The sequence below is a fragment of the Manis javanica genome, chromosome 12 (assembly GCF_040802235.1).
Source record: "Manis javanica isolate MJ-LG chromosome 12, MJ_LKY, whole genome shotgun sequence".
Classification (NCBI taxonomy): Eukaryota; Metazoa; Chordata; class Mammalia; order Pholidota; family Manidae; genus Manis; species Manis javanica.
In genome coordinates this window covers 83651259-83677396 of record NC_133167.1, presented here as the reverse complement: position 1 = coordinate 83677396, position 26138 = coordinate 83651259, and the positions used below count along the sequence as shown (strand labels likewise).

The following is a 26138-nucleotide window of genomic DNA, read 5'->3' as shown; positions in this document are numbered from 1 at the left end:
GATCTCCCCACAATGCAGTTAGGCACAATGACTATCACGTAATACAGTAAATCACTGAAAGGGTTAGGAGATCTTTTGAAAAGCCCACCACATCCTGAGAAATGCATATTTGCTTGTTAAAGAAGAGGGGAAACCTTTCTGGAATCACAGAAAGTTTAGGGTTGAAAGGACCTATTTAAGTCAGAAGAATTTAGCTTAGGCAGCAGAAACAACCTCAAAGTCCCAAGGGCTTAACACAGCACAGGTTCTTTCTCACCGATATTATCTATTATACTTGAGTGAACAGATGTCTCCACTCCACACAACCACTCAGAACCTGAGGGGGACAGAGACTCCACCTCTTAGGACCTCTTAGGACCACCTTTTAGGACCACGCAGCCACATGCATCACCCTCAGTCACTAAGGCAAGGGAAGACAAGAAGACTGGAGAACCAAGCCGGGCTTTTAACTTTCTTGGCTCAAAATGACACACATCATTTCTGCTTACATTTCATTGGCCAGAACAAGTCACATGGCTCCTGTTAACCTTAAGGAGGCTGAGGAACACAAGAAATAGTTGAAATATCTGGTGAGCATTTCTGTCTCTGCCAAGGACAGTAAAGACCACTCTTAATTTTATGGAGAGAAGTTAAACAGCCAGCAGATTATAAACCAGGAGTTTGAATATAATGCTGAGGATGAGTATTGATGCTCATGACATCAAATTATCCTTTCCTTCTTAGCAATTGGGCAGTTAGGTGGGGCCACATGACTAGTTATGGCCATGAAATATGAGAAGTGGCAGCTGACGTCATGCAAAACTCCCATATGATTCTTCAGGCTCTCGCCTAACCTGCTGCAGAGATGACCACCCTGAGTACACGAGTGCCCGTGTGGAGCAGAGTGCCCTCACCTCCTTGACTTGTGTTGGACATGTAACTTGAGCAAGAAATACACCTTTGTTATGGTAAACTACTATAATTTCTTGGTTATTACCACAGCAAAAGCTCACCCTATCTTAACAAAAACTTTTTTGGAAGAACAGGTTCCATGGAATATTAGTAACGAGAGAGGTTCTAAGAAATATTTTCTGTAGTCAAAGTTTGAAAAAAATATCCTGTCTTTGAGATTCATACTGTACTTCAGCATATGAAAGGTTCTCCAAATCTTGCAAAATAAATCCTCTGAAAGTTTGTATAATCCAGTGTTACATACACTTATTTGACCATGCAAATTTTTACTATTTACTTATTTGCTTACTTATTGACCTGTTACTATCCTTTGAAACATCTTTTGGGAATACTATCCCAGGTCACACCATAGGTTAAGCCCTGGTTAGCAGTAGCTATGACAGCACTCTCCTGGGAGAGTTTACTCTACATCCTGGGAGAAATACAACCTATTGTTCTCAGTGCTGTAAGGTTAGGGGGTCTCCCTGTGCATTAATATAGCTTGTTATTTAACACCTGGGCTAAAGATTCCACCATAGTATCAAGCAACTTCCTCTCTTTAATAAGATCAGTTTGTAAACTGCTCTCTTAAGTCATAATTTTTCAAAGGAACTTACTTAAACTTAGCTTGAAGTGTTACACCTAGAGTAATGGGATGGAGAGGACCCAGCAGAGAACTGGGGTGGGAGTATGGTGCACTGGAGAAGGGTCTGGAAAACTAGAGAGCTAATTGCTAATGAAACTAGTCAAGGCCAAGGTGCAATCCTTTACGTTCCTCTACATTTAAGACCTGTAAACTTAGTGGATTCCAATCACTTACCTAGCCAGAAGATGTTGTAATGTCAGCCTCAAGGTCACATGCACTGAAATGGATTCCTTCATTCATTCAAATTAACATGCCTTTGGTAGCTTAATTATCCATAAGTCATGAGCCCCAACCCAGATTTCTAAGAGCCATTCACGCTCTCTGAATGGTACTAGACAGGGCCATGGTGTTGGCCTTATGCCAAGCTTGTTCAAGGGGTTCATCAGGGGACACACCTGAGACTGGAGTCTTGGTTTTAATTCTTATCAGGTTTGAGATCTGGAGAACTATGTTCCTCATTCATAGGACCTCCTTTCCTCTGCACGTGTAGCTTCCTGCATGCCACCCCTCAGCAGGTACTATAACGTATCCAAAGTACCTTCCGGAGGTTGCTTTCCTGCCCTCTGCCCTCAGCACCAAGTTGCCAACAACTGCTAGTACTGCTCTTCTGGTGACTTTCTTCAGCTTTTTCCCTCTTCCTCTCCTTCTCCCTCTCATTCCTCCCCCCGACCCCCTGCCCCCTGCCTCCATAATGGACAAAGAGTGTTTGGTCTGGAAATTAAATGCCCTTTTCACAAATAGAAGATGATGATCTTCCCCCAAGCATATTTTAACTTGACTCAATAGCAAATGAATCACTGTACACTTTTCTATCATAATAAAAGCATGATCTATGTACACAAGCTGTCACAGACCACATCTTTCTTCATTCTGATGTATGGAAAACAGATATGCCTTAGAGGAAACACCTGTTGGAGACCTGCATAAAAGAAAAGGCTGGAGGAGCCCCACTTCATCACAAAGGCATCCATCTGGTGTCCTTACCAGAGCAAAATCTGATGCAGCTCAGTTCACCATCCCTTAACTAAAGCTCCCTCCTGCCATATGCCTTGCAAATGACATGATCCCTGCAGATATATATGTTCCTAAAGAGGCCAATCAATCATCTATGAGAATGTGCAGGGTTGGCAGTCTCAGAACTTGGAAGCAAGGATCAGAACGCAGAGACAGATGCCATTGGGAGGAAAGGGGCCACAGGGCACCATCCAGGTCACTCAGGGCAAAAAAGAAAAGCCACATCCTGACCGCAGGCAGAAGCCTGCAAAGGGCTGAGGAGGCTCTCTGTGAAGGAGAAGTTGCAAGAAATGTGGTGGGAGTCACTGGAAAGGAGGAGTTATTGGAGAGGGCTGTCAGCAGGACATGCTTGGATGAGGGTGGGGATGGGTCACTGGTCACAAAACAGGCTTCTTATTGTGCAAGCAAAGTATGGTGCTTCCACCTGGGAGCACCTAAGAGGCCTTAAACCTTGAAATACCCTCAGAGTTGGGTCTGTGACTTCCACATTTGGAAGTTGATAGGTCAAGTGTGCTTGGTGAGAACAGCTTTTGCTGCCAGCCCTCTTGTGGAGGTGCGGAACAGCACGCATGAAGCCTCCAGCTTTTTTTGCTGACCCCTGTCTTTTTTTGGACTGCTTTGCTCTGCATGAAGTCAGTGTCTTGCGAGCACATGTTTGCACATGTCCCAGCGGAGGAAGGTAGGCTCTTTCCCCCTGTGTTTTCTGGAACCATTCTCCTGAGCCCATAGGGTTATCCTGTGTGAACCCCATCAACTTAAAGAAATAGAAGTGAGGGGCCATGTGCCCGTGGTTCCCAGTGGTGGCATCTTAGGAAAGAGAGAGATCAAACCAGGTAGGAAAGCCTCAGTAAGAAGGTGGGGTAGGTTTCAGCACCAGGTCAAGAAGCATAGCTTCTCAGAGTGCACCTCTAATGGCATTGTCCCCTCCCACTTACAGGCTTGACTTATTCTTAAAGATGACTTGCCAAGGGCCAACCGTTCACGCTATACCCATTAGAAAGCTTAAAAGGTACCTACAGTTCTTTTTGCTCTTTTACAGGCCTCATTCTGGATGTGTTAGGAAAGCCTGGCTGGTAACCATTCCATTTGAAGCCTTTTAAAGACTCCATAGGTGGTGTGTAAATTCTTAGGAAAGAGTTTTCTGGCAGAGCCATGTTTTTGTTTTTGTTTTTTTCACAAGACTTGAGTTAAATGAAAATAAGTTTCAAAAAGTCTTAGCAGGAGGATGAGTCCCTTGGCTGAGTGGTGGGGAAGAATCTGCCCATGTGTCCAAGAGTTTCAGCATCCTTCTTGGTTCAGTCTTTGGAAAAATCCACTGCAACTGTCTTTGAAGGTAATGACCAAGTTCCCACCAAAAATGGGGGAATATTTTCAGCCCCAGGATGCCTTTGGTGCTGGTGAGGATTTTGTATCTCGAAGGCTACAGCTGCCATCTCTCCAGTCACTTCATATACAGTGACAAAGCTCTTCAGCTCATACTTAACCTGGAAATATCCACCTACTATCAATTCTGACAAACACCTCTTGTGTTCTGGGAAAGAGAAAATCGCCTAAAATTTGGGAACATGATGACAAGCTTATAATAAGTGTTTCCCACTCTATCCTGTGCCAGTACCTCTCTCCCTGTCTCTCTCAATCGTACATACATACACTCCTATATACCTACACATACACTATAGTTGTATTTCACAATATGAGCCTTTATGGCCACATTATGACTTCATTTTGGGGGGTTTCAACTGGTTGTCAGTTATTCATTGCAAGGCATTATTTTTACCTTGGAGGGAAACTTAAGATTGAAAAACATGGATATTTTTTATAGTCATTCCTTTAGGAACCTGTCTAAGAGCACATGGAAAAGGGCTCCTCTGAGCTCTAAGAAACTTTCAGGTCCAAGCAACTGTGGAAGAATCTTAACCTCCTTCCCCGTTAGAAGGACTGCTGTGATCATTTCCTTTGTCCCGAGAAGGAGGAAGCATGCACAGGCTCTGCGCATTCCTTCAGCTGGACCCAATATTCTCACTGAGACTCCTTTATGGGGTAAAATGCCAGAAAGCCTGCATTAAATCTCATGAGATGTGACATAGGGTGACAGCAGGCTGGTTACCTCCAAAGCACCATGCCCTCTTGGTTGCCATGTGGGAAGGCTTAGGGAAGGTGCTGAAAAAGAAATTCACTGTGTAGCAGCTATGGTGACTGTCCCTTCTCGTTTGCTCAGAACTGGGGTTTCTCAGGACAGATGACTTTCAACACTAAAACTGATCATTCTACTGCTAGAATGGGGCAAACTTCCTAGTGGGAAAGGGAGAAGGAGGGGAGAAAGAATAAAACCCTAAAACATAGGCAGTATAGCAAAGAGAAGACATGTAGTGACTCTATAGCATCTTACTATGCTGATGGACAGTGACTGCAATGGGGTATTGTGGGGGGACTTGATAATATGGGTGAATGTAGTAACCACAACATTGCTCATGCGAAACCTTCACAAGACTGTGTATCAATGATACCTTAATTAGAAAAAAAAAAAACTTAAACACTATACCCAGAAAACCTTCTATGATGGGTCCAAAACCCCTTCCACACCTCTGTGTCTACAGCTGAGTTTGATGTTCTATGAAGACAGGGCAACAAAGTGGTCAGAGCCCTGCATGTTTTAAGACAAGTAGTTTCCAATGAAATACATCTTCTGACTTCTCTCTGGTTCCTGTCTCCTGATTCTTTGCATATGCAGACACTTCACAAAGTCACTGTGGAATTATAAACTTGAACAGTAAAGCTTGTAGGCATGATTTAAAAATCTGTAGATGGCATTTTAAAAAGGGTACATTAAATTCAGGATATCACTGGATTCAGCATGATCTTAGTCCACATAGGAGAATGTAAACTGTGTTCTAATATAAACCTAATCAGCTGTAAATAGTGTTCCATTTGCCTTTAAATGGTGCTTTACAGATGCCATCTCCCACATCCACGGCCTCTGTTCTCAGTGTTTACAACTGACAATCTCCACAAAGACATTTTCCCCACCCTCCTGCTTGGAAATGAGCCACGAGGTCACGGTGGCCTCAGCCGAGGTGAAGGCGAGAATAGGATGGTGTTCCTGTTAGATAAACCCACATCTGAGCTCACATATGAGCATCTCTCTGCTAAGCTGTGCTTTATTTCTGAGGAGTACAAACTGTCAGCTTTCTGCAGGGCATTTGCTGTGAAAACATGCATGCAGGCATCTCAGAACGTAAACTGTTACCAGACAGAAGATCAAGGAGAAAAAGAAAAAAGACAATTTCTCTCTTCCTCACCCATTCCCCAGACAGACCCCTATTTAAAGCCCTTTATATTTTATGGATATTGCATTTGGGATTTCCTACAATGTGAGGACAAATGAGGTGTGACCCTGAGTTGCAGGTACCTTTAATAAAGGCTGGAGTTCATGCCCTGGAAAGAGAAGCTCTGAGCTTGGGGCAAGTCTCACATACCATGGAAACAATTTCCTCAGTCAGTCTTTCCAGCATGAGCTTGTATTATCAGGTCCTCTTCCCCAAACCACAGATTTTCTAAATATCCAGTGACATAGTTAACATAGAGGTGGACCTAAATGAAAAATATTTTCCTTCCACAGAATTTGGGATACAGTCCGATGGACTAGGAACTGAACAGGTAAGCCAGTTACTCTGATATTTCGATCATAAAACATATTACTGAAACAAATGCAAATTTCAGGCAAAAGATTTTTACATTTTTGGCAGGATATGGCAGTGGGAAGTAGGAATTTGAAGTATATGAAAACTAGCTCATGTTTCACTGTATTCATGTACTTTCTAAGGTTTGATGGGATTGAACCTGGGTCAGAGATTAGCATGACAAAAATGTCTTCCTTATGCAGTGGGGCGAGAGGGTTGGTCTGGGCAATCACTAGCAGTAGTAGCCCCCAAAAGAAATTAGGACTGGAAAGAAACAGCATCCATCAATATGTTACTGCTATGAGTGTGCATGTGTGATTGTGTGACTGTATGTGTGCACATGTGTGTACGTGAGAGAGAAAAAGACGTGTATCAAATTGGAAGGTACAAGCTGTGCAGAAGAAATAAATATAATCCCAGAGCACAGGAATACTACTGGATTATTTTTAAGATGAACTTATTTGTGAAGTCTTCTTATCCACATTCCTTAGTTTCTCTGAAATTCCTACTGCTGAATGTTGAAATGGAGATATTTGCTGGTGTACTGGTGATTAGGAACTTTTGGAAACATTGGGAAGACCTAATGATGAGTTGAGGGCCAGAGACTCTTAGAATTTGCTCACATCTGGAAGCCATCACTGGAGGTTAGCCTGTTGAAAAAGGCATCCTGACTGTTAAAGCATTTTCCTTAGCACCAGTGACCTGTCAAGGAGCAATGGACGTAATAGAGGTGGGGGCCACTTGGGATTGCTCATGACAGGGCCCTCCTTCTGCTCTTCACGCTACAGGAAGGCTAGTTTTAGAAGCGGCATGCCTTGATGAAAGGTGAAAAGTTGGAATTAGGGGTCTCTGGTGGGAGGGAAAAGGTTGTGGCTAGGGTTCTTTAACATGAATTAGTGATTAAAGTCTGGCTGTTATTAGGGATGAGAGGGAGGAGGCAGGATTTTTAGTGGGAGATGGAAGAGGAGTCACTGGAAGGTCATGGACACGCTTACTTAGATGTTCCCTGGGTTTTAGCTCTTTAAGTTGAGGATGAATGAGAACAAAAGAGGGTAAGAAGCAGAATGATCATCCTGTTCTGTTCCCCTCTAATCTGAAATTAAGTTTCTGCCGTGCCTCAAGTCTTGACTTGTGCTGTGTATGATGCTATCAGTGACATTCATATCTGAATTTCTTGAAGGAGGCCTCTTGCACCAACAAAACCATCTGATGCCCCACCTCTTACCCCTACTGCTTAACGTCCAGAAGGAAGTTTTTGAAGGCATTTATTGCCTTTCTAGTATTTACCTAGTGATTCTACAAACTTTCCAGGAACTTTCCTATAATTTAAAAATCACCACCAAACATACAAATGTTTACACAAACACACACACACACTTCTGGCAAAAATTTCTTTCTGACGTCTAACTCAAATGTCTCCTGCACCATGGAGCCATTGTGCATGTGGTTGAGTGAGTTTTGACGTGGATCTTTGTTGTTACATCTCACAGCAGGGGCAAGATCACCTCATGTTCCACCACCTGTCACCCACCAAGCAGAAGCGCACACACATTCCTCCTCTCCGCCCGTGTAGACCAAACAGAAGGGCTGCATTGGTGCTTTGTGATTTTCAGCTAAGAAGCTCTGGCCTTTATAGATTAGAATAAATTGGCATCTGCATAGAATTATACAGATACTTAATATAAATCTGCCTTCTTGGTGAATAGTGTTTTGACTATTTTGCAAGAATGAAAATGCTTTTTCTATCATCTTTGTCTCTTCCATATCAAAATCTCCAAGTTAGTCTGAGCTCTCAACACTGTGAAAAAATAAAGAAACTATGTGCTCTGAAATCTCCTGAATTTTTCCATTTGACCATCTGACAGGAACCCATCTTCTTTCACTCAAAATGCTAGGACTAAACCAAAGATAAGGTGTTTTAATGGTTATTTTACTCCACTTTGTGATTTCTTTATCTTCTATGATCTTTTTTTGGGGAGAAGGGTTTTCAGCAGGAAACAGATTATATAGTTGAAGAGTCGATTGCTTTTTAAGTGGGCACTCTTTATTTATACCCCTACTTTTCCAAACTTTTCATTTCCCTTTTCATCTAAATTCAAAACTTTTCATAATAGTTTGAGATAAGAATTAATGCCTTGGGAGAATTATCCTAAAATCAGTCTTTAGCTATTATTTATAGGCATCTGATGTCATACTGATCAACTTAACCATCTAAAACAGGATCAAGAAATTTTTTTCTTTGAAGGGCCAGACAGTAATTATATTAAGCTTTGCAGACCAAGAGGAAAAACTGACATTATACAGATAGTTCTATAATAAGACAGAAATAAATGTTCACAATATGTCATTGCTGATATTCAAAATATAAGTATAATTTTTTATATTACAGATCTATTAATGAAAAGAAAGGAATTTTTAAAGGGATTTTCCTTAATTCGAATTCAAATTTGATGATAGTCTTCTCTATCATCAAAATCAATTGCAAATGTTCATATGTTAGTGCTGACTCTTAATAAGATTTGACATATATTATCTTTGAAAATGTATTTTCACATAGAAAGGTACTACCTAGTACTCATAATGCTCCATGAGCATATGATTCTAATTGAGCATATCCATCACTTGGAAGGCATTTACAGAATTGTTAGACTCTTCTCTCAATATCTTCCATTTAACATGTCATTATATGGCAGATTAATCACTTACAATGGAAGGTTAGGGGGTAAGTCCTCAATCGCACAATTAAATAAACTTAAAAATACAGAAATTTCCTCTGCACTTGTATCAAGGTCCAAAAAAAAAGTCCCTGCTGGAACTGAGATCAGAAAATATATCAACTGCATATTTGTGTGGAAATAGTGATCTCACTTATTGTTTTAACTTTTGTCATGATGGGAAGTGCATAAGGCAGCCTGATATTACTGTGATTCAAAGAATGATAATTCTCACTGTGATGACTTTATCATAGAACAAATTTCACAAATGAGCACTGTTTTGTCTTTCAATTTAGGTTAATTTCATTAAGAAAAATTATCAAACCTGCAGTGAATGCTGCATTTTGAAAATTATTTAGTGTTCAATAATAATCATTCAGAAGAATTTCAGTCTTGACCAAGGGCTCAAAATAATCACACTAAATCTTATCATTGCCACACTGTTGAATTTCTTGTGGTACGGCAAGTCAGAGCATTTAGCTTCTATTTCTGACAAAAATTCACATAACTAACAATGGTGAAGTCTGTAAGAGCAAATGAGGTTCACCACTGACACTACTGGCTGAATAACTCAAGATAAATTCAAATATTTTCCACAAAATACCTGATGATGAATAATACGATGAATAACCATAATATTTACACACCTTCCATTTCAACAATTTTGTAAATTTGTCTAACTAGAAATTTTTTCTGCTCCACATGTATTTTTAACACTAACAATTATAATACATCTTAGCAGATTCCACTTCAGACTGTACTGGAGTAGTGTTTTCTCAACTTTTAAAAATATTTTTTCATAGGTAGTTGTGCAAGAAAACTATTCTCAGAGGCTAATTTTTTCAATTACTTCAAACTGTGCATTGGCTCCTTTAATAAACAACTACAAACATTATCAGTAACATTTATCAACTCACAAGGAGCTAAGGGAAACCACTCAAACTCATTTGCCTTGTATTTTAATTGACTATTACTATTGCTCCCAATGTCAACTCCTTAAACAACTGTTTTGCTGAAAAGTTGATAGTATTAAACAATTCTATTTTTTCTGGACACATTTGTTGGCTGCTACAATTAAACACAATTTAACTGACTCACCATTAATAAATGTCTTCTGCTGCCTGGCTAGTAAATGAGTCACTTATAAACAAATTTTAGTTTCAAATTCTGCTGTGATGAAATAGTCTTCTTAAATTTTCTAATTTTTAAAACCAGTGTTTTCCTGTGAATTAGGAATATTATTCATGATAGGTGCCTAATCTGATGTTGATGCATATTGCACTCTTTTAGCATAGGTAGACTGTCACTGCAAATTAAACATACTGCTTTGCCACAGCAAACCATTTAAAACAACTGGTGGCCTGGGTTTGGCCTTCAGGCTAACCTTCTGATCCCTCATCTAGAACACAACCTGACATCATTTTAAAGTAAAGTTTGCATAGATTTTTTTACTAGAGGGTCTCAATAAGAAATTTGTGCTGGCAAGAGGAATCAACAAACTTGAATATAGATCAATGGAGATTATCCGATCTAAAGAAAAAATGGCAAAAAAAATAAGAAGAAGAAATATGAACAGAGCTTCAGGAAACTAGATCAAATGTACCAACTTACATCCCAGAAAACAAATAGAGAGAAAGGGGTAGAAAGAATATTTGACTAGATAATGGCCAAAAACACCACAAATTTGATGAAAACCTTAATCTATATGTTCTGAAAGCTCAACATACTCCAAGCAGAATAATTGGAGATTCATGCCTTGATACACTGTAGTCAAACTATTCAAGGCCAAAGACAAAGAGTATTGTGAATACAGAAAAAAAATTAGACACAAGACAAAAGTTATCAACTCTGTTTCTATACAACATGGTACTGGTGGTTCAAGTCAGAGCAACTAGAGAAAAGAAGGGAGGAAGGGAAGGAGGGAAAATTATACCTTATATAAAATGAACTCAAACTGGATCAAAGACCTAAATATGAGATAAAAGTATAACTTCTTAGAAAAGAACAGGTGCAAATCTTTAAAACCTTGGATTAGGCGATATTTCTTAGATAAAACACCAAAGAGCAATAAAAGAGAACAGACAATTTGGATATCATAAAAATAAAAATCTTTGTGGCTCAAGGGCTTTCATGAAGAAAGTGAAAAGACAACTCATGAAATGTGAGAAAATATTTGCAAATGTATCTGGTAAAAGATTTTATTAGGAACTTATAAATAATTATTTTAATTCAACAACAAAAAGACAATCTGATTAAAAAATTAGTAAAAAGGATTGAATAGATGTCTCCAAGGAAACTTACAAATGACCAGTAAGTACATGAAAAGATTCTCAACATCAGTAGCCATCAGGAAAATTCAAATAAAAACCACAGTTAGATATCATTTTACATCCACTAGGATGGCTATAATCAAAAAGAGTAACAAGTGTTTGAGAGGATGTAGAGAAATTACAACCTTTATACACTGCTAGTGTAATTGCAAACTGTTGCATCCAATATGAAAAATAATTTGATGATTCCTTAAAATCTATGCATAAATTTATCATACGACCTAACAATCTCCTCCTAGGTATATAAGCAAGAGAATTGAAAATGTGTTCATACACATATACACAAATGTGCACTACAGCACTATATACAATTACCAAGAAAGAAATAGTCCAAATGTTTATCAACTAATGAGTGGATAAACACAATGGAGTGGCTGATTCAATGGAATATAATCCAGTCCTAAAAAGGAATGAATTATTGACATGCTTATGAAAGGGATAAACCTTGAAAATGTTATGCTAAGTAATAGAAGCCAGATATAAAAGGCCATACATTGTGTCACTCAAATTTTCATGAAATGTCCATAATGGGAAAATCCTTAAAGAAAGAAAGTAGGTTAGTGATTGCCAGGGGTGTGTGAGGAGGGTGAATGGGAACTGACTGCTAATGGCTATGAAGTTTCCTTTGGGACTGATGAAACTGTTCTGAACTTAGACATGCACGATAGTTGTACAACTCTGTGACTAGTCTATAACAACTGAGTAAGGGTGAATGTTATGGGAATATGAATTACATCTCAATAGTTTTCATTTTTAAAAAGTAGCAATAAGAGGGAACAAAGTACAGTATTCTATTTATTTTCCTGTAGGGTCAAAACTTTCCTCCCATTTAATGAACTATAGCTGTACTGTGTACTACAACACATATAATTACTGACATTCATAATGATAATTGAACAATCTAGAAGTTCATTTGTAGTCAATACATTCTTCCATAATCTGGAAAGCTTTCCAGGATTATTTCCATCTAAAATTATATTAACACTAATGATACTTAGATAATTAAGTTTTAGACAAAGCTATCTGTAATGATTCATTCCAAGAGTGCTGACTCACTGAGGTTAGAAATATATTGCAATGAGTATCTCATATAACATTGAGATTTATAAAGATGAGGGGCTATTGAAATATCCTAGGGCTTACAAAGAAGCACTACATGTTCAACTGAGTTCCATGAGAACAGAGATCATGTGTGTGATCTAGCACCTAGTGTAGTGGTCTTCAACACTGAAATGACAGGGGACATCCAATGAATTCCCAATAAGTATTTGTAGACTTACTAATTGGAGATGGAATGACTGATGAGTGCCATTGACTGTATCTTGGGATTTGTCCAGTTGTGTTGCCACGTGTTATTCATTTAAGAGAGTTAATAGTAAGTCCAGACCATCTCTCCTATTACTAAGAAGTTCAAACTCAAAGATAAAATTCAACTTCCTTACAGCTTTCACCTATGATTTTAAGCAAATTCCTATCTATTCATAGGTACATGGTGATTCTAGTGAGATGTGTGCCCCCGCACTCAAACCAGGAACTAACAGGTGAAATGTAAGGTAATAAAATCCATACGATGAATACCACTGGATACATACGAGCACAAACCAAGAGAGTCTCTAAAGTCCCCAGCTTCCAGGGAAAAAAACGATCAGGAGAGCAGGGTGAATATGACTGTGATTTAGTAAATGGCTTTAATAAACACTATTTTTGAAGAAATGTTCTCTGAAAAAAACTCCCTTCAGCCTAGGAAATGAAAGGGAGAGCTGCAGTCAGCATAACCCATCTACTCTTCCCACTGAAAGATTTCTCCTGCTCTTGGGCTCAAACTCATTCAGCAATAGGTTGGAGAGGTGGCTCTGATCTGCACACACAGATGCAGCAGCTGTGAGGAGCCTAAAAACCTCTGAACTAACTCGTTGGGCTCTAATTTCAGGTTCTTCAGCTAAATTTCAGATTATAATGTTTTATAACAGGTATGTACCATGCACTGAGTGGGCACTTCTAAAAATACACTATGCTAGGTACTTTACATTTATTATTGCTAATCTTACAACAACCCTGTAATTACCTCATTCTTAGATGAGGAATTTGGGGAAGCTAAGTAATTTGTTGCTCTGTGGATAAGGAGGGATGCACTGGCCACGGCTGCCTCACCACTGAGGTTCACATGTCGTTTTATTGTCAAGTTGTATTTATATGCCTGCTTGGTTGGTGTTTATCCTTTCCGGGGAGGCCAAATCAAGATCAAGCTGAAAACTAAATTCTGAAGGGCAAATAACCACACATGAATACCATCCTCTGAGAAGGCTTGAAACCAACAAATATTGCCTGCTCTCCCATTTAAACACTGATAACCACATTTACTAAGGCCAAAGTATTGGACAATTCTCTGAAAGAAATCCATTTCTGCAATATAATAAATTCACTGCAGAACAAATGGGACATCATGCTATGTTTCAAAACATACACAAATATCATTTTGTTTACAGGCAAACCATTTAGCCTGAGATTTGATGGGTAGGTAATGGCTTTTGTTTTTACTATCACTACAGTTGTACCTTTTCCAGAATTTCATATAATTTGAATCACACAGTATGCAAGCCTTTTCAGACATACTTCTTTCTCTTAGTAATAAACATTTAAGATTCATCCATGTCTTTTTGTGGCTTGAGCTCCTTTTTTAAAACTGGCTGAACAAAATTCCATTCTTTGAATATAGCAGTTACCCGTTGATGTATTAAAGGATATCTTTGCTGCTTGCAGTCTTTGGTGTTTAGGAATAAACTGCTATAACATTCACATGCAGGTTCTTGTGTGGACCTAAGTTTTCAAAGAAGTTGAGTAAAATCCTAGGAGTACAATTACTGGATTGTGTGGTAAGACTGTGTTTAGTTTTGTAAGAAATCACCAAAAACTATCTTCCAAAGTGACTGTCATTTTGTATTCCCACCAACAATGAATGAGAGTTCCTACTACTGTGCATCCTTGGGAACAATTGGATAATTGTTTTGTTGAGTTCCAGCCAAATGAATGGGTAGGTAGTAGGGTCTCATTTTAATTTGAAATTCTGCAATGATAAGTGACTTGAGCATTTTTTTTGAAGTGATAAGCTTTGCATGTTTATTACTTTGTTTTTTTTTCACATTTATTTCCTCACACATGTGCACACCAAATCTGGCTACACAGGGTACAGAAATAACACAAATTTAGTTTTTCTTTTATTCCCAAATTCTATAAAATACACATAATGTGGAGCCTATGCAGAGTATCATAAAGACTATTGACATTTTTTTTTGAAGAACATTGTTTATTAGGCTCCCCCCTTCACCAAGTCCCCCCCACATACCCCTTCACAGTCACTGTCTATCAGCGTAGTAAGATGCTGTAAAATCACTACTTGTCTTCTCTGTGTTGTACAGCCCTCCCCGTGCCCCACACACACTGATTTGAGCATTTTTTCATGTTTTCTATTTATCTTCTTTGTTGAGGTGTCCTTTCAGTTATTTTGCCCATTTTTTAATTGGGTTTTCTTACTGAGTTTCAAGCTTTCTTTGTTTATTTTGGATACAAGTCCTTTATCAGATAGATGTTTTGCAAATATTTGCTCCCAATCTGCTTATCTTTTCATTTTCTTAACAGTATCTTTCAAAGAGCAGCAGCCTTTGGTTTTAATCAATTTCAATTTAATGATCTTACAATGGTTTCTTTTCTGGATTGTACTTTCGGTGTTTGATCTAAAAACTCATCCACAAGCCTAAGTTCACCTAGACATTCTCCTATATTTTCTTCTAGAAATTTTATAACTTGTATTTTATGTTTAGCTATATAATCAATCCACTTAGAGCCAGTTTTTGTTAAAGGTGACATGTCCACATCTAGACTTTTTGTTCTTTGCATGCAGACATACAGTGGTTCCATTACCACTTGTTCAAAAGACTGTCAGTTTTCCATTTAATTTCCTTTGCTTTGTCAAACATCATGATGTTGACTATATTGCTGTAGTCCTATTTCTGAGCTTTGTTATGTGTCCCATTGTTTGATGTGTCTATTCTTTCACCAATACTATGATGTCTTGATTAATGTAGCTTTCTGGTAAGTTCTGCAGTCGGGGAGTTCTTCAGTATTATGTTGGCTATTCTAGATCTTTCCCTTTTCAAATAAACCTTCAAATCAGTTTATCAGTATCAACAAGATAGCTCACTTAAAAGTGTGACTGGGGATGTGCTGCATCTACAGATGAAGCTGGGGAAGAACTGACGTCTTAACAATATTGAGTCTTCCAATCTATGACATGGAATATTTATGCATTTACTTAGATCTTTAATTGCTTCCAAATTTTTTGTTCTTGTTTTAAAAACAGACCCATACAAACTTTGTGAGGCTTATACATATACTACTGCAAATAGTATTTTCTTTTATTTCAAATTCCAGTTGTTTGTGGCTGGTATTTAGGAAAACAACTGACTTTTGTATGCTAACTTTATATCCTGTGGCTTTGCTATAATCACTTAATAGCTATAGGTATATTTTTGTAGAATCTCTGGGATTTTTAGAGACAATCATGTCATCTATGAAGACAGATAGCTGTATTTCTTCCTTTCCAATCTGTATTAACTTTTATTTTTTTTCATGCACTATTTCACTTGCTAGGACATCAAATATGTTGATAAATAGGAGTGATTAAGAGTGTATATCCTTGCCTTGTTCCTGATACTTAATTGGGACGTATCCAGTTTCTGACTGTTAAGTATGATGTTACCTGTAGGTTTTCTGTGATTCTCTTCATCAAGTTGAGGAAGTTTCTCTCTTTTCTTAGTTTGCTTAGATTTTTTTTATCATGAGTGTTGTACTTTGTCAAATGCTTTTTATGCATTGACTGAAATATCATTTGACTTTTCTTGTGTAGTTTGTTGAAGTAGTTGATTACACTGATTGAATTTCAATGACTTCAGTTTTAATTTCAGTGAATCAGCCTTCCATAATCATGGAGCATAATTATCTTTATATGTTGTTACATTTCAAGTGCCTCCATTTTGTTGCAGATTTTTGCATTGTGTTTCTGTGAGCTATTAACCTACTATTTTCCTTTCTTATATCTTTATCTGGTTATGGGATTAGGGTAATGCTGGTCTTGAGTTAGGAATTATACATTATGCTTTTTTTTAATGAAAGAAACTGTGGAAAATTGGTATCAATTCTTAAACGTATAGTGGAATTCACCAGTAAAACCTGGGTTTTTGTGGGGGAGGAGGGAGACTATTAATCATTGAATCAATTTATTTAATATATATAGGCATATTCAAATTACCTATGTCTCTGTGTGTGTTTCAAGGAACTGTGCCGTATCAGTTAAATTACCAAATTCTTTGCCTAGAGTTCATGGAATTCCTGAATTATTCTCTTTCTAATCTGTATTAACTTTTATTTTATTTTCTTGCATTATTTCACTTGCTAGTTCATGTTCATGGCATTAGTAGTTAATAATCCCACTTTAATTTAGTCTGGCTAGAGGTTTATAAATTGCATTGATATTTTCTACCCAACTACCTTTGGGTTTTGTTAATTTTCTTTTTTCTTTTTCTGTTTCCTGTTTTGATTTATCCTCTAATTTTATTACTATCTCTCTTTTGCTTGCTTTAAGCTTAAATTTTTTCTTTCTCTAGTTTCTTAAAGTAGAAGCTTAGATTAATAATTTTAATTCTTTCCTTTTTTCTAATATATGCATTTAATGACATAAATTTCCCTTTAGGATTTGCTTTCGCTTCATTCCACTAATTTTGCATTTTCATTTTTATTCAGTTCAAAACATTAAAAAATTCCATGTAGACATCTTCTTTGACCTATGTGTTATTTATTTCCACATATATGGGGAATTCCAACTTTCTGTTACTGATTTCCAGTTTAATCTGAGAACATACTTGGTTAATGTAGGTTCTAGGGACCAGAATGAAGTCTATTTTTTGTGCACTTCAGAATGTGTATTTTTCTGTTGTTGGAGTATTCTACTACTATCAATTAGTTCAAGTTGATCATAATGCTTTTCCAACCAACTATATCCTTACTGATTTTCTGCTAACCTGATCAATTACTGAAAAGGGGGTCATGAAGTCTCCAACAGTGAAGAGTGGATCTATTTCCTCTTTCAGTTCTAATGATTTTTTGCTCCATGTATTTTGATTTGATGCTCTGTCTTTAGGTGTGTACAAGTTTAGGACTATTATACCTTCTTGAAGGATTGACTGCTTTATCATTATAGAATGTTTGTATCCATGTTTGGAAGCTTCTTTGACTGAAATTAACATAGCTACTTAAGCTTTCTTGTTGATTAGTGTTGGCGTGGTTTATCTTTCTCCATCTTTGCATTTTTAACCTACCTAAATTTTAAGTTTAAAGTGGGCTTCTTGTAGATAGCATATAGTTGGATTCTGTTTCTTTATCCAGTCTGAGACTGTCTCTTAGTTGTTTTATTTATACCATTCTTATTAAAAGTGATTATTGAAATAGTTGGATTGTCTACCATGTTTGTAATCGTCTGCTGTTTATTGCATTTATTCTTCACCTACCCCTTTTTTTCTGGCTTCTCTGGTTTTAATTGAGCATTTTATGATTCTATTTGATCTCCTCTCTTAACATATTACTTTACTTCTTTTTTGAAAATTAAGAGTTCCCTGCAAATTTGCAGCATACACTTTTAACTATTACAGTCCACCTCCAATAATACTATACTTCCTCATACATAATGCTGGTAGCTTCTAAGACGGCATTCCCGCTTCCTCCCTGCAATCTCTTATGACATTGCTGATACTCATTTCATGTATCTATACGCTACAATCACCCAATACAATTTTACTTATTTTCAATAGCTTTATTTTAAACCAATTAAGAATAAGAAAAATAAAATATTTTTATTTTACCTTCATTTAATCCTTCTGTAATGCTCTTCTTTTCTTTATTTAGATTGGCATACCTGACCTGACCTATATCATTTTCCTTCTTCCTGAAAATACTTTTACTTTCTTAACTTCTTCTGATGTTTCTTGAGGGGAAGGCTTTCTGGTAATGAATTCCCTACGCTTGTGTCTGTCCAAGAAAGTCTTTACTTTTACTTCCTTTTTGAAGGAAAATTTCACTCCATATAAAATTTTAGGTCGATGGGTTTTTTTTCTTTGAATACTTCAATGTTTCACTGTGCTCTTTGTTATGGTGTCTGACAAAAAGACCACTGTGATTCTTATCCTTGTTCCTCCACACATGGGTTGTGTTTTCCCTTAGGGTTCTTTCACACTTTTCTCTTTGTCTTTGCTTTTTAGCAGCTGGACAGGATATGCAGAGTTATAGATGTTTTGGCATTTATCATACTTGGAATTCTCTGAGCTTTCTGGATCTGAGATTTGGAGTCATTCATTTTGGCAGGTTCTCAGCCAGTATTACTTCCCATCTCTCAGCTTACATTACTCGTTCGTTCTTCCACATTGCTTATGTTTTTCATTAGAGCCCTTAACATATTAATCATACTCATTTTAAATTCCCTGTCTTGATAATTCCGAATTGGTGAGATATCTGAGTCTTGTTCTAATACGTGCTTTGTCTCTTTAGATAGCATTATTTTCCTTGACTTTTAGCATGCTTTGTAATTTTCTTTTTTTTCAAAGGGATATGATGTATTAGACAATAGGAACCAATAAGGTAAGTGGGTCTGTAATAGCGTAAGGTTTATGATGATCTGGTTAGCAGTGGCCTGTGGTTAAGTTTCCTGTAGCTGTAGTTTCTAAAGGCTTCAGATTCCTCTGTCCTTGCTTTTGTCTCCTTATTGTCTTTATGTTTCAGGAAGAACCCTTTCTTGAACAGTCTGCACCTTGTCCCTTTTTCAGCTGTGACACACTGTTACACTGGAGCCCTGCCGGTGTAGTAATGCACAGAATAGAGGAAGATAATGTGATTGAATTTCAGTTTTCAGTGGCCCTGTTTTGGGGCTGTGATTTTCATAACTGTATCTTAGCTCCACCCTGCTCCCCTCAGATGAGAAGGGAAGGCTAGAGGGGGCTCGACTGGGAGAAACGCCATTCTTACACCTGAGATGATGCACTGGTAGCATCTTTTCCCCTGGAGAGGGGCCTTTGCTACAGAGAACCCCCTGGGTATATTCACTGTAGTTACTCTTTCTCTTCCACTGCCAGAGTTGCTGAGGGAATTTTTCTGGGCTCTTCACTGTGGTAGAATTCCTGAAGGCATGAAACTCCCAAAAGTGTGGAGGTCCCTCTAAGTCTAGAATACCCAGGAAGTTTTCACTCTCCACCTAGTCTGCATTCAACCTCCAGTAATTCATCAAAATGACCATTTAAGTGTTCATACCAGTTTACAGTTCCAGTGGCTCTTTCCCTAGATCCTAAGCGGATCTCTGTTGTGACTCTCCAGATTTCAAGGTGATGGCTTTTTGTCCTTTTTGTCCTGTATCCTCAGTTGTCTGACAGATGAAGAAAAGTCTTTAATTCTCAGTTTCTTCAGTTTTCTTTCCTATTGGAATGGCAGGAGTGATGACTTCGAAGCTCTTTCCACATTGGAGCGAAAGCTGGGAATCGGGGATTGGCTTTCCTTATTCCCTGTACTGCAACCTTCAGGGGCTGGTTCTTCCACATCACAGAATCAGGCCGCCCAGTTTTCAAACACGGTTCACATCTCGGCACATTCCATCTACCTGTTTAATCTGAGAACTCCCTCTCTAGTAATTAAATATACTTTCTTTATGGTTCATTACAATGTGATTTATGACATGTGTGTAACTGTCAGAATTACTGTGGGTAATTAAAACATGAAGTGAACGCTGCCAGAGGCTTCAGTCACTCCCGGTGCCCTCATTAAAAATCAGGAGCTGACCAAATTATAAAGAGACTGGTTTGCACAACTTCCCAGCAAAACCTAATTATGAAACTTATCCTTATTCCATCAGACCTCACTCCATTAGTCATGCAAATTCTAAAAATGATTAAGTTATTTTATGTGCTTGAATTGTGGAATTAATAATAAAGAGGTGAGGAGTAGTAATTAGACATTACTATGAAACTTTACTATGTCAGGTCACTCTGGATAATATCGCCTCTCTTCCTGACTTCACATCCAACAGACACACACACCTTTAAGATACTTTAATGTGTGGCTTAATGGTTTTAGTACATTTATGATACCCCTATTAAAACAAGGAAGACTAAAACAAGGGGGAGAAGGATTTGTAAACTCTGCATGAGGTATTATTTTTGAATGTGAATTTGTCAGAGAAAGAGATTTGGCAATTATTATCATTAGGGGAATCTTTCTCTCCAGAAAAGGCCAAGAACCCCAAAGAGAAATCAGTTACTACGAGGATGTTTCAAGATACGGCGGCTGGAACAGGAGAAAGTGATAGAGCTCGAGAGAGCTTTAGATGATCATGTTTCATCTCCTCTCTGGTTTTCCAGTTAGAAGATTTAGTGTAGAGAAATTACGAGGCTGCCAGTGAGTAAAAGAGACATGGTGTGTCCGGCTGGCACCCTCATGCAAATGTGACAAATAAACAGAATTTCGTATGGAAGGTCCTTGGAATGATGACATAGGAAAAGAGATGAGAGACAAGGGAGTGAGAAGTACACACAAGAGAAGGGTCTGCTCTCTGCTGCAGCTCAGACTGCCTACACATCACTCCCAGAAAGGCAACCATTTTAAGAGATAGTGGAGGCAGGGCTTGACATGAAGGGATCGGGGGATGAGGAGATGGGTAAGAGAGAGAGAGATCAACTCAAGAAAATGCAGAGAGAAGGCAAAGGTCTGGTTGCAAAGTGGTGATTAAAATGACTACCTTCGACAGGGGTAGGAGACAATCAACTTGAAAGTGTGTGTGGGTATGTGTTGTATGATTGGACTTCACAGCAACACCATGAGGAGAACAGGAAGCATATTCTCACTCACATTATCTGATGATGGGACACTAAGGGACTCAAAGTACCGAGACAGAAAGCGGTGACTTTAGATTCCTGTCACCTAGGCTGCCTACTGTGTGTTCCTCTACAGTATGCTGGTCCTTTATAGAACTGCTCAGAGTGGATGCAGTGGTGCGCAGGGAGCGTAAGCAGGAAAATTCACACATACTGTCCCCTCCTCTTATAAACAAGGGCTTTTTAGTGGGTCACTTTTCTCTCCTGCAATGGTGGCAGGCCTTGGACTCTGCAGAGGGGCTCCTGTGGCAATTTGGCAGCTGCCTGGTGCCATGAGAGGAGGAGCAGCTAAGGATTCCCAAGTGCACAGCTCGCCTCAGTTACATAAGTCCTTCGAGGCCTCTGTTCCTGCCCCCTCCACAGGGGGCTGAACACCTCCCCAGGGCTCCTTGTCTTCCTCTCTGACTCCAAGGGGCCTGCTGAACAGTTCAGATCACAGAGGCTTCTGTGCTCCTTCCAGGATGCTTGCACATCCACTATATCCTCAAAGAACATTAAGTCCTTTCAGTGTGTCTTTCTGCTTGTTCTACTGTTTGCGTGTGTGTGTGTGTGTGTTTTAGTTTCTCAGTTTTTTAGGAGGAGACTACGACACGTTCACCTCCAAATGTGGAGATGTCTCAGCAAGAGGCACGCGCTTCTGAGAAAATGCATTTCAAAACGGCACTTGTTGTCTGGCTGGAGCTGAACACAGCCACCTCTTCTCTTGCTTGGAATCCAGAGAGGGAGACTGACAGTCAGGGATTCCAACCAGCTGGTGGAATTGGCCTAAACAATCTGACAAAAGGGATCCCTTTTCCTCAACAGCAGCTTCTCCACCTCTTTTTCTCTCCTTGTTTGCTTGAGAATGCAGTTTTTCACTTGTCCTTCATACAAATAACTGGAGGGTGGGAATTATTCAGAAAGCGCATGTCCGACACCCCATCTGTTCAGCTCTGACGGTCATATATAATGTAAGGCTATAAAAACTTGAAAAATAATGCAACATAAAAAGGGATTGACTCAGCTCCAAGAGGCCATAAATGGTAACAAATACCACAGGATGATTTATTTCATGCTGTAATCTTTACAGTAAGTCATCTTTCAGACGTTTCCTTGTGACAGGTTTTAATAATATTAATGCCCAGAGCAATCCAAATCATCGCCAATAGACGTATTTATCAAGCTGCCAATCCAAGTAAATGAAATTCTATAAGCAATAATGTAACATGTTTAAAGGAAGCTAATAAAACAAGTCAGCAGAGAAATATTACTTCAAAGTGTTCTCTCCCTCTAATCCAGCCCTGTATGTAACACAGCCAAAATGCAAATCTTTCCATACTTGATTTATTGCTCCAAAAATACCAATGACCTTTTCCCAAGCTTCTGTATATTCACTCACACACATTCATAAAGCCTGCAGTGCATCCTGACAGAGCCTCTGAACACCGGAGCGCTCAGCATTTACTGTTAGTGTTTGTCTTGCTCTCATGAAGGTACTTGATTGGCAGCAGCTGTGAATAACATCTAAGTTTCTAAGCCTTATTAAAATGTAACAAATATCTAAGCCATAAACCAACCTATACAGTGCCCACTCTAGGCTGGCCTTCCACAATACGAGGAAAAGGGACTTGATTAAAGTCCTAATGGTTTAACAGTTGCCGGGTAAGTTTCATGTCACAGAAAGCCCACGTGCATTTCCCTCCAATCAGGTTTGCTTTGCTTTGTATTAATTTGTTATTCAAGAAGATCACAGTTTGCCAGCTGTTAAAACATTTGACATTTCAAATGCAGCTCCAGTTCTTCCTCCTGCAGGAAGCCTTCCTTATCAATTTCAGTAATTTTGTGATCTCCAGCAGAGCATCTGACCCAACTTTCTAATTAATGAATCTGTAAAAGCACAATGCACATCAAAGGCCCACACCAAATATTAGACAGAAACACAGGGCATTGATTATTTGATCTATTCTACAATGAAATGATGATTCATTTTTTTCCTGACTACCACACTCATGATCCTTGAGAACAGATTTACTGTTTAAAGGGGAAAGCAAGTGTTCACTAGGCCACTGCGTATCCTGTAAGAGCTATATGCATGTGCATGTATGTATCCCCTAACTGACATGATGTTATTTATGTCTTTATTATGATTACGGGTCTTGTGTTTCTTTGAAGTTGCTCCTTTGCGGTGTCTACCAATCCCACTATGTGCATTTCCTTCCTTCTCTGGGAACTGCCTCATCCCCCACTTAACTGCCAAGTTTGTTCCTGATGACTCCACCTCCTGGGTATGACCAGACAAGTCAGGGACCCTGACTTCAGCTGAACCAAGCAGACACTCTCTTCCTGTAATGGGAACCTGGGACCCTGGGGGTCCAGTCCCCTAGTTTGTAGTAGCGGAGCTGGGATGTGATTTAAGGATGGGAGTGGCTAGATTCTGCAGAACAGAGTTACAGAGAGCCTGTGTACAGAGGATGAAGGCTCAGTGGCGGTGCCCATGCCCCGGGGGTAGTGTGCCCCTGAGAGAGCAAAAGCGGCCGCCTGGGGCACAGGCTTCCACTTCCTGGCTCTAGGCTCCCATGCATCACTTTCTACCTTGCGGTTTTTCTGTTCCTCGATTCCTTATTAGAAATTTTCTTGTCTTTCTTTAATTTAAAAGGTTTGTATTACTTGGAGGGAATTACTTAATTAAAATTTTATTAAATTAAATGTTTATATTAATTGAAATGTTTATGATTAAAATGTTTAATTAATGAAATGCTTATATTTCATTGATAAATCAATGTTATAAAAGACCACTGAGAGACATATTTTTATTTGAAAGGAGTTCATTCCTTATAATGAGTAGCTAGATTTTTTTTTTTTTCTGCAAATACAGAGCCCTTTGTACCTTGGTAATCCAAGGTATTTTGCACTGAATGTTGAAGGACTCTTGGAACAGAGTAAGACCTTACTAGACAAAGATGAGAAGAAAGCACATTTGAGTTACATGCACAGCCCACGGCAGGCAAAGCAGCACAGTGTCTGTCTGGAGAAGAGAATGTGGTACTGTTGGAGTTCTGACAGCTTTTATGACAGACAGGGGCCAGGTGATGAAAGGCATTGTTAAGGATTTTGATCTCATTCCTAAGGGCACTGAAAAACTACTCAGGGGAAGAAATGCTGTCAACTTTTCCTTTTTGATACATCATCCTGAGTGGGGAGACCAGGTCAGAGGCCATGTTAACAGGGGTCTAGGAAGAGAAGACAGCAGTGTGTTGGGATTAGGATTGGAGATGGAAAGGGTGGAGAGATTCAAGATATTTTCAGGGGTAAAATGGAGAAAATAGGAGACCTGGTTGGATTTAGGCAAGACCCCTATCTCAGAGCTTCGGCACTTGGTTCTTCTCACCCTCACCAGGACGGCGAGCCCGGGCGTTAGCTGCTGACCGGCCCTGCTAGGTTCACTGCCCTGCTGTTGGCCTGGCCTTTGTTTTTGCTTCTGGGGGCAGTTAACAGAGGCATGTTCTTCTTACGGCCTTTCAGCTTCAGTGCTCCTGACATGAATGTCTAGCCTTGCATGCAGTGATTCTCGGTGTGAGAAAAGCCAGCCGGGGGTGGCGCTAGATGATGGGTCAGGATAAAGTCTGAAGAGGGCGGCCACCCCCTGAGGTGTTTGGGTCAGTGCCCCCATCACACGCCTATGCTCTGGGCCTGACTGGGCCATTCCTTCTCGACTCTTCTATTATTTCCTGCCTTGGAAAAAGACTATGAGAACACTCGGTACCTGGAACAGTAAAATGAGGGACAGTAAAGACAAAGTAAGGGGCAGGTGAAAGGGAACCAAAGGTGGCTCCTTGGATCTGGCGGTGGGGGTGAGAGCATCTGGTGGAGTGAGAACCTGGTCAGGAACCATCTTCCTTGGCTCCCCCTCCCTCCAGGCAAGAGAAAGGTTCTAGGTGGGAAGGCCGACCTCGCAAGGCCCTCTAGAGGGAGGACTGTCATCCGGGTGACAGAGAGAACCTGCTTATGCAGATCGTAAAAACATGTTTCTCCTGCATTCCCCCTGGTCTCAAATAACCCTTAAGATTTAGAGTATCTGACATGGCTTTTGACTGAAAAACAGATGATGTTAACTCACGCAGGAGAGTTCCTGCCTGTTTTACTCTTTAGTATGTTCACCTTTTTCCCCTACAGATTAGCTATTGACAAAACAAAAAAACCATCTGATATAACCCATGTGGAGGGGTCAGGGACTTGTGTCACTGCGGGGGCATTTTGTCCTACTTCAGGGTTTGCTCCTGGGTGAGGCTCAGGGACACAGAGGAAATCAGTTACTCTGGGTGGGGCACAGGTGCTCAGAACAATTCCTGGACGGCTGAGCTCACAGGCCACACACATACTTGACGTGGTCCTACAAATCCCTCCCAGTTATCTTTTTACCTCTGAGCCATCTCTAAGTCTCTTGAAACCGGTTTCTAATGCTGATCCCCAAAAAGGGCTCCTCCAAGGATTAAAACAGAAGTCAAGTGAGAAAAATGGAAATATGGAACATGGTCCTGGCAGCTAAATGCTGGGTATTTAGAAATGTCCAAGAATACTCAGATTTACCTCCAAACACTGCAAAAGCTGTGCACCAGGCTTGGCTGACTGTAAAATCCAACAGGATACTTCAACTGAAGCACATGTTATGAAAATGTTTTTCATAGAACATTATTTTAAGAACTGGAAATAGTAATGTGCTAATACTTATAATAAAATGCAAATATAAAGGTATTAATTATAATGATCTCATCAATCAAATAAAAACTGAACATTTTTATGGTGGAAGAAGACCATTTGCATTGCGCTCAATTACTAAGCCATACCAATGGTTTAAGATGCTACTTTAAATCAAAGTCTGTAAA

The 26138-nt window shown here is 39.2% G+C and overlaps 1 protein-coding gene across 2 annotated transcripts in view; it reads right to left on the bottom strand.

The window, feature by feature from the left end:
* KCNU1 (potassium calcium-activated channel subfamily U member 1) overlaps nt 1–26138 on the bottom strand; it is a 265469-nt gene that overhangs the window by 6586 nt on the left and 232745 nt on the right. The window lies entirely within an intron of this gene.